The sequence below is a fragment of the Gobio gobio genome (assembly GCF_949357685.1).
Source record: "Gobio gobio genome assembly, chromosome: 11".
NCBI classification, from domain to species: Eukaryota; Metazoa; Chordata; class Actinopteri; order Cypriniformes; family Gobionidae; genus Gobio; species Gobio gobio.
The window spans coordinates 22476318-22489995 of NC_137104.1; positions in this window are offsets into that span (position 1 = coordinate 22476318).

Consider the following 13678-nt stretch of genomic DNA (forward strand, 5'->3'; position numbering starts at 1 on the left):
TCCTTCTTTAGAACACAGTAAAGAACACAATTGTGTGTGGGGGGTCACATGATCAACAAGTGTTGCCTTAAAGGGTTAGTTCACCCAAAAATGAAAATTATGTCATTAATTACTCACCCTCATGTCGTTCGACACCGGTAAGACCTCTGTTCATCTTCAGAACACAAATGAAGATATTTTTGTTGAAAGCTGATGGCTGAGAAAGGCTTCAGATAGGCCTCCATTGGCATTCCGTACATTTACACTCCCAAGACCGATAAAAGGCACTTAAAACGTCGTTAAAATGTCCATCTCACCACAGTGACTCTACAATAATTTTACGATGTGACGACAATAGTTTTTGTGCGGAAAAAAAAATCGAAATAACACCTTTATCCAACTTGTTCTTGTCTTCCGTGTGTGCCTCCACGACGCATGCGCGAGAATTATTACGCAGATCCGGCGTTCGGACACATGACCCAGAAGCGATTTGTTTACAAGCAGAGAAAGACGCGCGTATCTAAGCTGTTGAATTCTACATTGATCGTGCTTTAGGTCTCGGCGTAGTGCTCAAAATGGGGTTAAAGTGTGCATTTCATGGATTCCCGAACCCCGGCGCTACGTCATATTCCCGCGCATGCGTCGTGGAGGCACACACGGAAGACAAGAAGAGGTTGAATAAAGTCGTTATTTTGATTTTTTTTTGCGCACAAAAACTATTGTCGTCGCATCGTAAAATTATTGTAGAGTCACTGTGGTGAGATGGACTTTGTAATGACGTTTTAAGTGCCTTTTATGGGTCTTGGGAGTGTAAATGTACTGAATGCCAATGGAGGCCTATCTGAAGCCTTTCTCAGCCATCAGCTTTCAACAAAAATATCTTCATTTGTGTTCCGAAGATGAACGGAGGTCTTACGGGTGTCGAACGACATGAGGGTGAGTAATTAATGACATAACTTTCCTTTTTGGGTGAACTAATCCTTTAATCAGAGATGGCTCTCCTTCTTTCTCTTCTTTGCCCTCGTTGTCCCCTGCCTCTCCCTCCTACTCCTCTTGCTCTCTAGCATCCTTTGTTCAAAACAGGTAATCTGACCTTTGTATAGGCAATTAGTGTTTGCACATAATGAGGAGTGTGTGTGACCTGGGGCACGTTCAAAGCTCAAACCGGTGAGCAACGTTTTGCTACGGTTTCCGGTTGAACGTCATGTTTACTGGAAACGGTGTGCAATGGGTTTGAGATACGTTTTCTCTCGTTTGGTGGGTGTGTCAAATATGTCAGCCCAATCAGCAGCAACATGTATATAAACCATGCGGTATTAAAGAGACAGCTCGCACAATGGGTCGAAGTAAAGTTGTTTACAAATGTGTCCACTGCAGCTCAGTATACCCAACAATTGAAGATATTAGAAGACGTGATTGTCGTTTTATAGAGTTTTATAGTACAAATATAGCATATCAACATGATGATGTAGTTGTTTATATTTTAAGCTTCATTGCAAGGCAAGTTTATTTATATAGCCTACCAAATTGCATACACAATGGAAATAAGTGCTTTACATAAAAATGAGAAAGAAAATACAAGGTATTAAAAAGTAAGAACTGGAAATGAAATGATTTAAATTAGAATTGATTACCAGGAGATAAAAAAAATGGGATGGGGATGTTCTCTTTTATTCTTGACGGCAAGGGCAGTGATTGCATGTATTTTGCAGTAGCTATTAAGCACGTATTTATATCGATTTCATCAGGCTCCGAAAATTCTTCAAAAAGAACAAAGAATGGCCTTCTCAGCTGCCATTGTTGCAACACTTGCGTCATCAGAACAGGGTGTTCAATGCTGCACCGTTTCCGTTTAAAAAACGTTTTGCAATGTTTTGTCGGGGCCGAACGCAGCCCTGGTGAATAAGTATTTTGATTGGTTGTGTTTAGAAAATCAAAGCAAGTCACTTCCTGTTCGATTTTTGTGTTTTAGGTAGAGAATTGTGTGTAGCGTTTTGAAAAGTGTTTTATGCAATTGAAAACTGAGTCAAAGGCTGAGAAATAGCGTATGGTTTTGGAGATATTTATGTGTAGTTTTGCACATTGAGTGAGGGGTTTCAAAAATCGTGTGACATGAAAAGATTTTGTGTGTAAGCAGTTGGAAAAAAATGTAATATAAAATGCTTAAGGATATCCATTTTGATGCACTGGTTTTCCCACGGTACCAGAGGAACTCCAGACATTTCCGGCAACCTGGTGCGCTATCTGGGATGTTCCTGTGTTGACAAATTAACAAACAAAAATAACTTTATTCAACAATTTCTTCTCTTCCGTGTCACTCTCCTACGTGATTCATGTAAGCACCGCAACACATGCATGTGGTGCTCAGCCAATGGTGAGCCGCTGTTCTGCTTTAGAACCTGGGAGTGCTGCACTGTTAATAGCACAACAACTTGAATAATGTAAGATTAGATTAGATTCAAGTTTATTGTCATTACACATGTACAAGTACACTGCAACGAAAAGAGAGTGACAGGGAAGAGAAGATATTGTTGAATAAAGTCATCATTTTTGTTTGTTTTGAAGTACTGGGATAAAAGTTTATAGTTCAACACTGATGTCTATGGTAATAGGGCTCGGGCGTATGACGTCATTACTTTGCGTGGCGGCCATGTTGATGGCCTCATTTGCTGCTACTCGGACTACTGCGCACTGTTTATAGACGTGCTCCCTCTCAGTCGTGTGTCTTAATTTGGCGTTATTATTGGAAACCATGGTAAACCGTCGGCTCGCTTGGATCGCGCTTGTAAGACAAACTGTTACCTGGGGATATGGTGTTGGCTGATCGCGGCTTTGACATAAGACTTATGTGTGCCGAGGTAAAGATCCCTGCTTTCACAAAAGAACGCTGTCAGCTGGATGCAAGAGATGTGGGGAGCACAAGAAAAAATGCCCACCTCCGAATTCACGTGGAAAGGGTGATTGTAACCGTCCGCAACAAGTACACTATTTTGTCAGATAAAGTACCGATTCACATGGTGTTGCCAAGCAAGGACGAAGACATGACATTCCTCTATAAGATTGTGTATGTATGTTGTGCTCTGACAAACATGAGCCCTAGCGTTGAAATAAAATAAATGTGCATTAAATACAGCCATAAGTGTCTGTTGCATCCATATCCACAATCTTCAAAATAAATATACTTAAATCAATATAATGTGCAAAAGCAAGAAGTGTCACACAATCGCAATAACCGTGTAATGTGCAAAAGCAAGAAGTGTCACACAATCGCAATAACCGTATAATGTGCAAAAGCAAGAAGTGTCACACAATCGCAATAACCGTATAATGTGCAAAAGCAAGAAGTGTCACACAATCAGATATTTTTCAGTGTTTATTTGCAAGTAGTGCAACCCGAGAACACAGAACGGTGCAGAATGCTTCAAGGTAAAAGGTTAACGTTACATAGGCTTCATGATCTGCAGCTGCTGAACCCATCCATTTGTGAACTGCAAATTTCATATAAATCCAAACCGTTAATAGTTCCAATTTTGTCCATATACCGGTCCCTGGCTTCCCTATTTAACGTATCCCGGTAAATTCCACATCCTTTTCGGGATTTTAACATAGTTTTTCTTTCTCCCAACTCTGCTTCTCCTCGTTCGATTTGCTGTATGTTTACATTCGCGAGGCCATCAACATGGCCGCCACGTCCCAGAATGCAACGCAGCGCCCGAGCCCTATTATCAAAAAAGTTATCACCTTTTGAAAACGGCAACTGTATCGATTACATTGTTTCGCCACTAGGTGGAGACAAATGAAGGTATCTATCTACCGACTGTATCTATCTACAGTCTGTAAGTGTATGATTCAACTTTTCCCTATGCTCTAGTGTTGAAAAAGATCACAATCTTTTAAAGATGAATCGTGTAATGTTAGTCCTGCTGTCTTATACTCTATCTCTCTCAGCACTGATATCTGAGGCCAAGTTTTTATGAGTAGCGCGAGGGCTTTTTAGTGCATTCATTACTATATGTTTAATAAACAAAGTTCGGGAGGAACACGTTCAAATTGCCTATCCAATCAGTACGAGATGAGGCCTACAGCCAACTCAGGTTCCTCAACAGTTTCCTGCATCCCACCACCACCCGTCTCCTCACACTTTCTTGCACTATCCTAATCAGAAGATGTAAACCAATCAAATGCGTGTGTCTCACGGCCAATGCGTGAGAGTTGGCAGCTCTGAAATCTAATCTAGAAAAATGCGTCTGACACCAGCAGAGAGGTGTAACGAGAAGCATGCAACACCAGCAGAGAGGTGTAAGAGTACTCCAGCGCTCCACCATTTCGGATGTAAGGGAAGTATACACCTGTTTCCTCACTCATAACTCTTCAGGAAACTTCCTTGCTCCTCATTCCTTGCTTCCTCGTGGTACAATTAGAGAATTTAGATGGCTGAGTTTAATTGGTTTCCGGGTCACGGGCTGGAGTACGGGTTTGCTTATATCAGAGGTGGACAGAAGTTACACACTTTTATTCCATGATAATTCGTGTCACGTGACGTAATATTCATTCATTGATTATATGTGGCTGCCCACCACAATATCATTTTCTGAATGGTTTAGATTTAAAGCAGCACTAGGTAACTTTTCAACCTTTATAATATATTTTCAAACCTCTTGTGATGATACATCGACTTACAATAGGTTGAATGACACGTCTGCCATAGCCTGACGGGGTCTGTATCGTTTTTAATTGTCCTTTTAAACTTCGGGTTTCGGGTAGTAACCCGCGAACAAAAAGATGTATAATCAATTTGCTCTATTAGACAAAACCATTCCTCTACATAGTGCTTTAAAATTGTGTGTGTGTGTGTCTGTAGGATATACTGTATACAAAGCGTCATAAAGATGCATTTTGTCTTAATAGACAGAATTAATTATCAACCTTATCAAAGGCAAGAAAGAAAAAAAAAAGAAAAAAAAACAATACTACTCAAATGCTAATGCAGAGAGAGTGTTTTCTGTGATGTGTGTGTGTATATATATATATATATATATATATATATATATATATATATATATATATATATATATATATATATATATATATATATATATATAATATATGATTATTATTTATTTAATTTTTTGTTGTTGCAATTTTTGCTTTGTACGCGGCAAAATTTTGGTTGGCCCCACCAAATCTCACTCTAAGTTTTTTTGAAAAGTTGGCAGCTCTGCTCGTCTGTACTTTATGGATGGAGTTAGGCTGGCTGTTAAATTGCATCTGTACATGCAAGGAGAACAGTACAATGGGTGACCCTCTTTTAGCGCATGTCATTATGGGCTTTTTGAGACTGACACCTGCAGACTCTTTTAACAAATGTTTATTTAATTATAATTGCCTGGGGACAGTAAGGTAATGTTAAAGGAAAGTAATGGATCAAAAGTGGAAAGACACAAAAGATTTCTATTTCAGATAAATGCTGTTCTTTTGAACTTTCTATTTATTAAAGAAAAAAAATGTTTAATAAAATAAATGGGAAACAGCAAATCATCATATTAGAATGATTTCTGAAGGATCATGTGACACTGAAGACTGGCGTAATGATGCTGAAAATACAGATTTGATCAATAAATTACATTTTAAAACATTCAAATACAATTTTTTTTATTTAATCATTTTACAATGTTACAGTTTTTTTATCTAATGTAGCCTTGGTGAGCAAAAAAAAGACTTATTTAAAAAAATACTACTGAACTTTTGAGTGGTTGTGTGTGTATTAATTATTGTCATATATTAATAAAAAAAATTATATATATGCACACAAATTATATAATTATTACAATTATTTTGTTTGTGTATATAGTGGCTTTACTGTCATGGTAAAAAACAAATATGTAAATGTGTACAGACAGATTTAACGGTGCATATGTATATTTGAGTAGAGTCTGCTGATGTGTAAAGTGTCTTTCTCTGTCCATCTAGACGCTGTTTTCTTCAGTCCTTCTGTAGCAGCCGTTGACATCAGTAATGACAAGTCAGTGATGCTGTTATAGATGTTTCCCTCAGTGAAGAGAGCTTGATGATTTCTACACACACATACACAAGTTTCCTCTTCTAAACTCTTTGACTGAACCTGTTCATTGGACAGTCTGTTCATAACCGGTAGATCACGACCCTGAAAATGGGCTGCAGGTCGATATCATGTTCAAAACGGAGCACTGAATCCAGTTTGAGAGTCTAAAGCAGATCACTCTTTAAACTGGCCTTCAGGAAATCAAGCTCACAGTTCAGTCAAAAATGAAAATTGTCATAATTTACTCGCACACATGTCGTTCCAAACCTGCAAGAAGATATTTTGAAGAATGTTTAAAAATGTTTGTGTCCAGACAATGAAGTCAGTGAGGTCCAAAAAACATTAGACCACATTGACTTAAAATGGACAGAAAAAAACGCCACATTTTTCAGAATATCTTCTTTTATGTCTGGTGAAAGATCCCTTTAATAGATCAGAATAATATATTGCCTTTTGTCTTTATATATATTAAAACATAATCAGACATTAAAAATGAAACTCAGACAAATGATAACTTCAATAAAATGTATTTATTGTAATTGTATTGTAACATTTTGAGAGTTTTGAGATTTGATTGTTGATTAGATTGAAAAAACTAAAGCAATGTTTGATATATAGGTTTAGTTTTTCAGTATGTTTCATTTTTATTTTAGTAAGGCTTTGTTTGAAAAATGTTAAAACTTTGTTACATATTTTGGTTTCTTAAATGCGTTTAGACACAGAAGTAAATATAGATTAATTTCAGCTCTTTCTAAATGTGTGATTTTGCGTAATTACATATTTTAATCAACTCACAGCTCTAGTTTTTATGTTTAACATGCAGATTTTGATTATTGAAACACAAATAAGTGCATTATAGAGCTTCTTTTTTATTAATCTCTGGTTTATGAAGTTCAGATTACTGTGACAGTGTTTACATGTTATGAATAGTAATGGTTGTATTTAAATAATTTAATAATTTTCTCCGCTCTAATCGCCAGTGTTTACATGATCATGATTTATTTCATGCATACAAACTTTTAAGAAATTATATTATATTAAATTGTCATGTTATATTATATTATATTATATTATATTATATTATATTATATTATATTATATTATATTATATTATATTTCATAATCTTCTGCTGCTTCCCTCTACGGTCCAGTCCTCAAGTCTTCTGTTCTCCAACCCTGTCTGCAAAATAGAGAATAGTTAACCTCCAGCTAAGTCATCTACTACCTGACCGCTGATATACTCACCATTGACTCCATCTCCGCTGTTCTCCAGAACCTGCAAATAAAGAACTGTTTTGCTACTCACCTTGTTTGTCCTCTTCTGTTACATGACTATTATATTATATTATTTCTGGGCCTCAAATTTGATTGGCTTAGTGCTGTAGAAAGAACGCAGTTTTGTCGCACACCTTCACTAATATTAAACCAGTCTGTGTTTCCTCATTCTGTTCGATTACTTCCACCGATCCTTCTGCGACTCCCACATATATAATCAGTGTGAAGTTTCTTCCATTCAGATGATTGAGATGATGTTGCCGTTGTTGCTCATGAGACTGTGATCTTCTGCCAGGAACATCAGGCCAATCTGTCCAGAATCAGGTGGTTTGTCTTGGTCTGGCATCTCAGCTGAGACCTGTCCACTATGAGTGACCCTAGCAGGAGATCTGAAGTACCAGTGGTGTAGCTCTCAGCATCACTGATGCACACAAGCCCTCACAGCACGTCAAGCTGCAAACCATGTGAGGGACCCTAACCTACCCTAACCTTACTGTTTAACAGCAACCGCATATCAACCGACCAATCAAAACGTCCTGACAGCCATGTAGCAATGCACAAAAAAAAACACTCCGAAAAGTCCAGCAACTGCACGGCAACACGCTAACAACAGCTCAGAAAACCTTGGCAAATGCATTCCAACACACAGGAAACCACCAAAAACATCCTGACAGCCACTTAGCAACACATTAAAAACCACTTGGAACAACCTTGGAGGAGTCGCATAACAACACAATGACCAAAAGCATCTTAACAATCTTACAGCAGTGTGCTAAAAATCACTCTGCAAACTATAAACGTACTATTTAAATATAAACTTACTCTATAACTATATACAATATTTACATACGTAGGCCCCGCTGTGCGATACACCAGCCTCCATGTGACACTGGGATGACTCAGTGTCTGGGCTTCTTTCTTCGGGGTTCCTCGGGCAGCGGCTCTTCACTGATGTCCACGTGGATTTGTGGAGCCAAGCTTCTACCGGGTGTTGAGAAGCTCTCAGTGATGAGGATGCGTCCATCAGGCTGCTCTGTCTCCACCATCGAAGGGCAGCTGAGGGTCTCCCATAGGCGCTGCTTGATCTTCCTTCCCAGCGCAAGACTGTAGGGACGGCGGCGACCACCGCTTGTCTTCATCATGGGCTCCACCACAGAGCGGTAAATCTCCTTGTAACCCTCCACACTGTAGCCATGGATGGAGATAGGCTCTTCCTGCTGACACAGAGGTACCGGGCACACTTCCACCGAAGACACTGAGGCTGCTGGGAGGATGTCGGGAAGGACAGCGGCGTTCTTCAGGTAGCGCTCTTCTAAACCCCTGGGTCTTCGTGCTTTCACAGAGATGGAGCTGTAAGTGTGGTCCAACCTGATTACAGCTGCCAGCTGTGAAAGCTCACTGGGGTCTTGAATGGAAGAGTCGCCCTCCACCCTCAGGTGTGCGGGAAGAGCCCTTGTTCTTCTCGAGCGACGCTGTTCCATGCTGATGACTGAAGAGCAACTTCTCAAATTAGACAAATTGATCAAACTTGGAGAGTTGTGAAGAGCTTGTAGCGAGTATGATCTTCAAGGCTTCAGCAAAAGTTGTGTTGATTTCAAAAAACAACAGTTGCTGTACTGACAATATTCAGGCTAATTTAAATGTAAACAACACTTGATATCAGCAGTATATATATATATATATATATATATATATATATATATATATATATATATATATATATATATATATATATATATATATATACCTCACCAAACTGATTTCGAACAGGCTTCTTAGGCAGCGTAATAGTTTAATGATCTACAACAATATAGAGTGAGTTTTGGTGAAAACTAAGTGAATATTTAATACTACATTAGTAATTTCTTGCTAGAAATTGCATAAAAAATCATAAACGTTGGTCAAAAACTGGCACAGAATCACTGAAAAAAATAAAATCAGGTCTCCAATTGAAAATGTTCTATTGATCACATCTAAAATTTTTAGTTGGCCAATTTGAATTTCTTAATCAATTAAATTGCATCAATTCACAGAAATTCAGTTTGGCCAACTAAAAAATGTAGATGTGATCGGTCAATAGAAAATGTTCAATTGGAGACCTGAATTCTTTTTTACAGTGTTGGAATGCAGAGGATTGTGGGATATCAAAGACAGCGAAGGATAGATCTATGCTGCCTTTAAAAATCAATCAGATGAAGGTATCGCAGGAGATAGGAAGTGAAGGTATTTTGGATCCGGATGTTCCTTGATGCCTTCCTACCCTGGATTGCATTTCTGAAGACAGCATTTTTAAGTTTTCGGACGCAGCCGTGGTGTCTGTAATTTGTGATATCTGGCAAGTGGCAAACTTTCATCTGGAGCTTTAATAAGGAGAACATGCTCTCGTTTGAGGGAAGAATTCAGTAGAGAGAAGAAAGAGAGCAGCACATGTATGCAGACTAAGCAGCAGCTCCTGTTAATGCCAATTGTTCAGGAGTTATTAAAGTTTGGATTATACACACTAACCGCATTTTTATTTTCCTTTATTAGCAATATATCAATGCTGACTAATAGGGCTGTGAATCTTTCTGAACCTCACTGTAAGGGAACCCGCGGTGTATGTAGTTAGAAATGGCTTATTCTAAGGTAATAAAAACATAACGGTTCATTATGTAAGGTCTTTATACACCACTGAATACATTGTTATGTATATTATATTGTATTTCTGTCAATAGATCCTCATAAATATTACACACTGCACCTTTCAAGGAGCTTTTATAAACATACCTTAGAAGAAAAACATTACTGGTGTGCTTCTTGAGACAAAACAATAGCACTGACATATTTTAAGATATGTCAGTTCAAGTTGATTTCAGTTAAAACAGCTCAAACATGTATTTTATATTATAATTAATATTATAATTTTTAGAGGAATTAAAATATAAATAGTCTAGTGGGGTGGGGCATCTTACCCTGCCTTTTAAGCTACTTTTGTAAGGGTAGGCCTACACAGAGGCTGCACACAAGTAGGCTATGTGTAAAATAAATGTAGGCCTACAACAAGCGTCAACGCTAAAACAAGGCCTGCATCTCAATGCGCATACTATCCATCATAGTATGTGACATTAGTAATATTCAATACTATATTTAGGGCGGACTTGAATAAAATGTAAATTTTTATTTTTTTCTCACCTATGTAACAACATTCTGAAAGCACAGGGTTACGCTGTTTTAGTTTAGCGTTTATAGTTTTAGTTTTTCAGTACAAATTGTTTTTATTTTAGTTTTAGTAAAGCTTTGTTTGTGCACAATTTGGATGCACATTTGGATGCAAATAAGTTTGTTACACAGCTCCTGCTTTAATAAACTCTGGTTTATGTGATCATGTGCCTAAATTTAGTGAAAAGTTGAACTTGGTTACAAGAGTGCAGAAGAAGGAATGCAGCCTTCTCGTACACATACTAATATCAAACCATTCTGTTTTTCCTCATTCTGTTCGAACAGTTGCTTCCAATGATCCATTGATGACTTTCCTCATATATAATAAGTCTGAAGTTTCAACCATTCAGGTAATTCTGGTGTTGTAGCTCTGGTCACAAGATTGTGATCTTCTTCCAGGAACATCAGGCCAATCTACGCTGTCCAGAATCAAGTGGTTTGTCTTCGTCTGGCATCTCAGCTGAGACCTGTCCACTATGGGTGTTCTGCTTCAAGTTTACTTGTCACTTGTATTTTGTATATTTGTTCTAGTTTTGGCGCCACCTAGTGGCAGTTCGCTAGAAAAATAAGTGATCACATTTCACCAGTTAGCATCTCCTCAATCTTTGGATGTGATCCTTTGTTTTGCGTTTGTAGAAGCATCATCTGTAAGTTAATTCTTCATTATAAAATGCTTGATGTTACGTATTTGCATATATTTGTGATAAGTTTATTCAAAGCTTTGATTTAGTGTAATTTGTGATAGCCTTTAGCTATTAGCTTAGCCTTTGTCTGATATAGCACTTGATGTGTTAATTTCAGTCTACTAAGATGACTACTCTTTGGCATGAATATCTGTATTTGTTGCTATTTTCTTGGTCATCTGATAATCCCATTTATGTAAATTGATTACAATGGATTAATTTGGGGTATTTTCAGACAAGAGTTTGAGAACTACATGAATATTCTTTAGTCATTGGATAATTGTTCTGGTTATTGTTTATTTGCTGTTTGTTTACAGTTTTACTCCTTATTCATAATGTACTTGGCATCTTATTAAACGACAAAGACTAAGATGAATCCTGACTCGTCTGTACTTTATGGATGGAGTTTGGCTGGCTGTTAAATTGCATCTGTACATGCAAGGAGAACAGTACAATGGGTGACCCTCTTTTAGCGCATGTCATTATGGGCTTTTTGAGACTGACACCTGCAGACTCTTTTAACAAATGTTTATTTAATTATAATTGCCTGGGGACAGTAAGGTAATGTTAAAGGAAAGTAATGGATCAAAAGTGGAAAGACACAAAAGATTTCTATTTCAGATAAATGCTGTTCTTTTGAACTTTCTATTTATTAAAGAAAAAAAATGTTTAATAAAATAAATGGGAAACAGCAAATCATCATATTAGAATGATTTCTGAAGGATCATGTGACACTGAAGACTGGCGTAATGATGCTGAAAATACAGATTTGATCAATAAATTACATTTTAAAACATTCAAATACAATTTTTTTTATTTAATCATTTTACAATGTTACAGTTTTTTTATCTAATGTAGCCTTGGTGAGCAAAAAAAAGACTTATTTAAAAAAATACTACTGAACTTTTGAGTGGTTGTGTGTGTATTAATTATTGTCATATATTAATAAAAAAAATTATATATATGCACACAAATTATATAATTATTACAATTATTTTGTTTGTGTATATAGTGGTTTTACTGTCATGGTAAAAAACTAATATGTAAATGTGTACAGACAGATTTAACGGTGCATATGTATATTTGAGTAGAGTCTGCTGATGTGTAAAGTGTCTTTCTCTGTCCATCTAGACGCTGTTTTCTTCAGTCCTTCTGTAGCAGCCGTTGACATCAGTAATGACAAGTCAGTGATGCTGTTATAGATGTTTCCCTCAGTGAAGAGAGCTTGATGATTTCTACACACACATACACAAGTTTCCTCTTCTAAACTCTTTGACTGAACCTGTTCATTGGACAGTCTGTTCATAACCGGTAGATCACGACCCTGAAAATGGGCTGCAGGTCGATATCATGTTCAAAACGGAGCACTGAATCCAGTTTGAGAGTCTAAAGCAGATCACTCTTTAACCTGGCCTTCAGGAAATCAAGCTCACAGTTCAGTCAAAAATGAAAATTGTCATAATTTACTCGCACACATGTCGTTCCAAACCTGCAAGAATATATTTTGAAGAATGTTTAAAAATGTTTGTGTCCAGACAATGAAGTCAGTGAGGTCCAAAAAACATTAGACCACATTGACTTAAAATGGACAGAAAAAAACGCCACATTTTTCAGAATATCTTCTTTTATGTCTGGTGAAAGATCCCTTTAATAGATCAGAATAATATATTGCCTTTTGTCTTTATATATATTAAAACATAATCAGACATTAAAAATGAAACTCAGACAAATGATAACTTCAATAAAATGTATTTATTGTAATTGTATTGTAACATTTTGAGAGTTTTGAGATTTGATTGTTGATTAGATTGAAAAAACTAAAGCAATGTTTGATATATAGGTTTAGTTTTTCAGTATGTTTCATTTTTATTTTAGTAAGGCTTTGTTTGAAAAATGTTAAAACTTTGTTACATATTTTGGTTTCTTAAATGCGTTTAGACACAGAAGTAAATATAGATTAATTTCAGCTCTTTCTAAATGTGTGATTTTGCGTAATTACATATTTTAATCAACTCACAGCTCTAGTTTTTATGTTTAACATGCAGATTTTGATTATTGAAACACAAATAAGTGCATTATAGAGCTTCTTTTTTATTAATCTCTGGTTTATGAAGTTCAGATTACTGTGACAGTGTTTACATGTTATGAATAGTAATGGTTGTATTTAAATAATTTAATAATTTTCTCTGCTCTAATCGCCAGTGTTTACATGATCATGATTTATTTCATGCATACAAACTTTTAAGAAATTATATTATATTAAATTGTCATGTTATATTATATTATATTATATTATATTATATTATATTATATTATATTATATTATATTATATTATATTATATTATATTATATTATATTTCATAATCTTCTGCTGCTTCCCTACGGTCCAGTCCTCAAGTCTTCTGTTCTCCAACCCTGTCTGCAAAATAGAGAATAGTTAACCTCCAGCTAAGTCATCTACTACCTGACCGCTGATATACT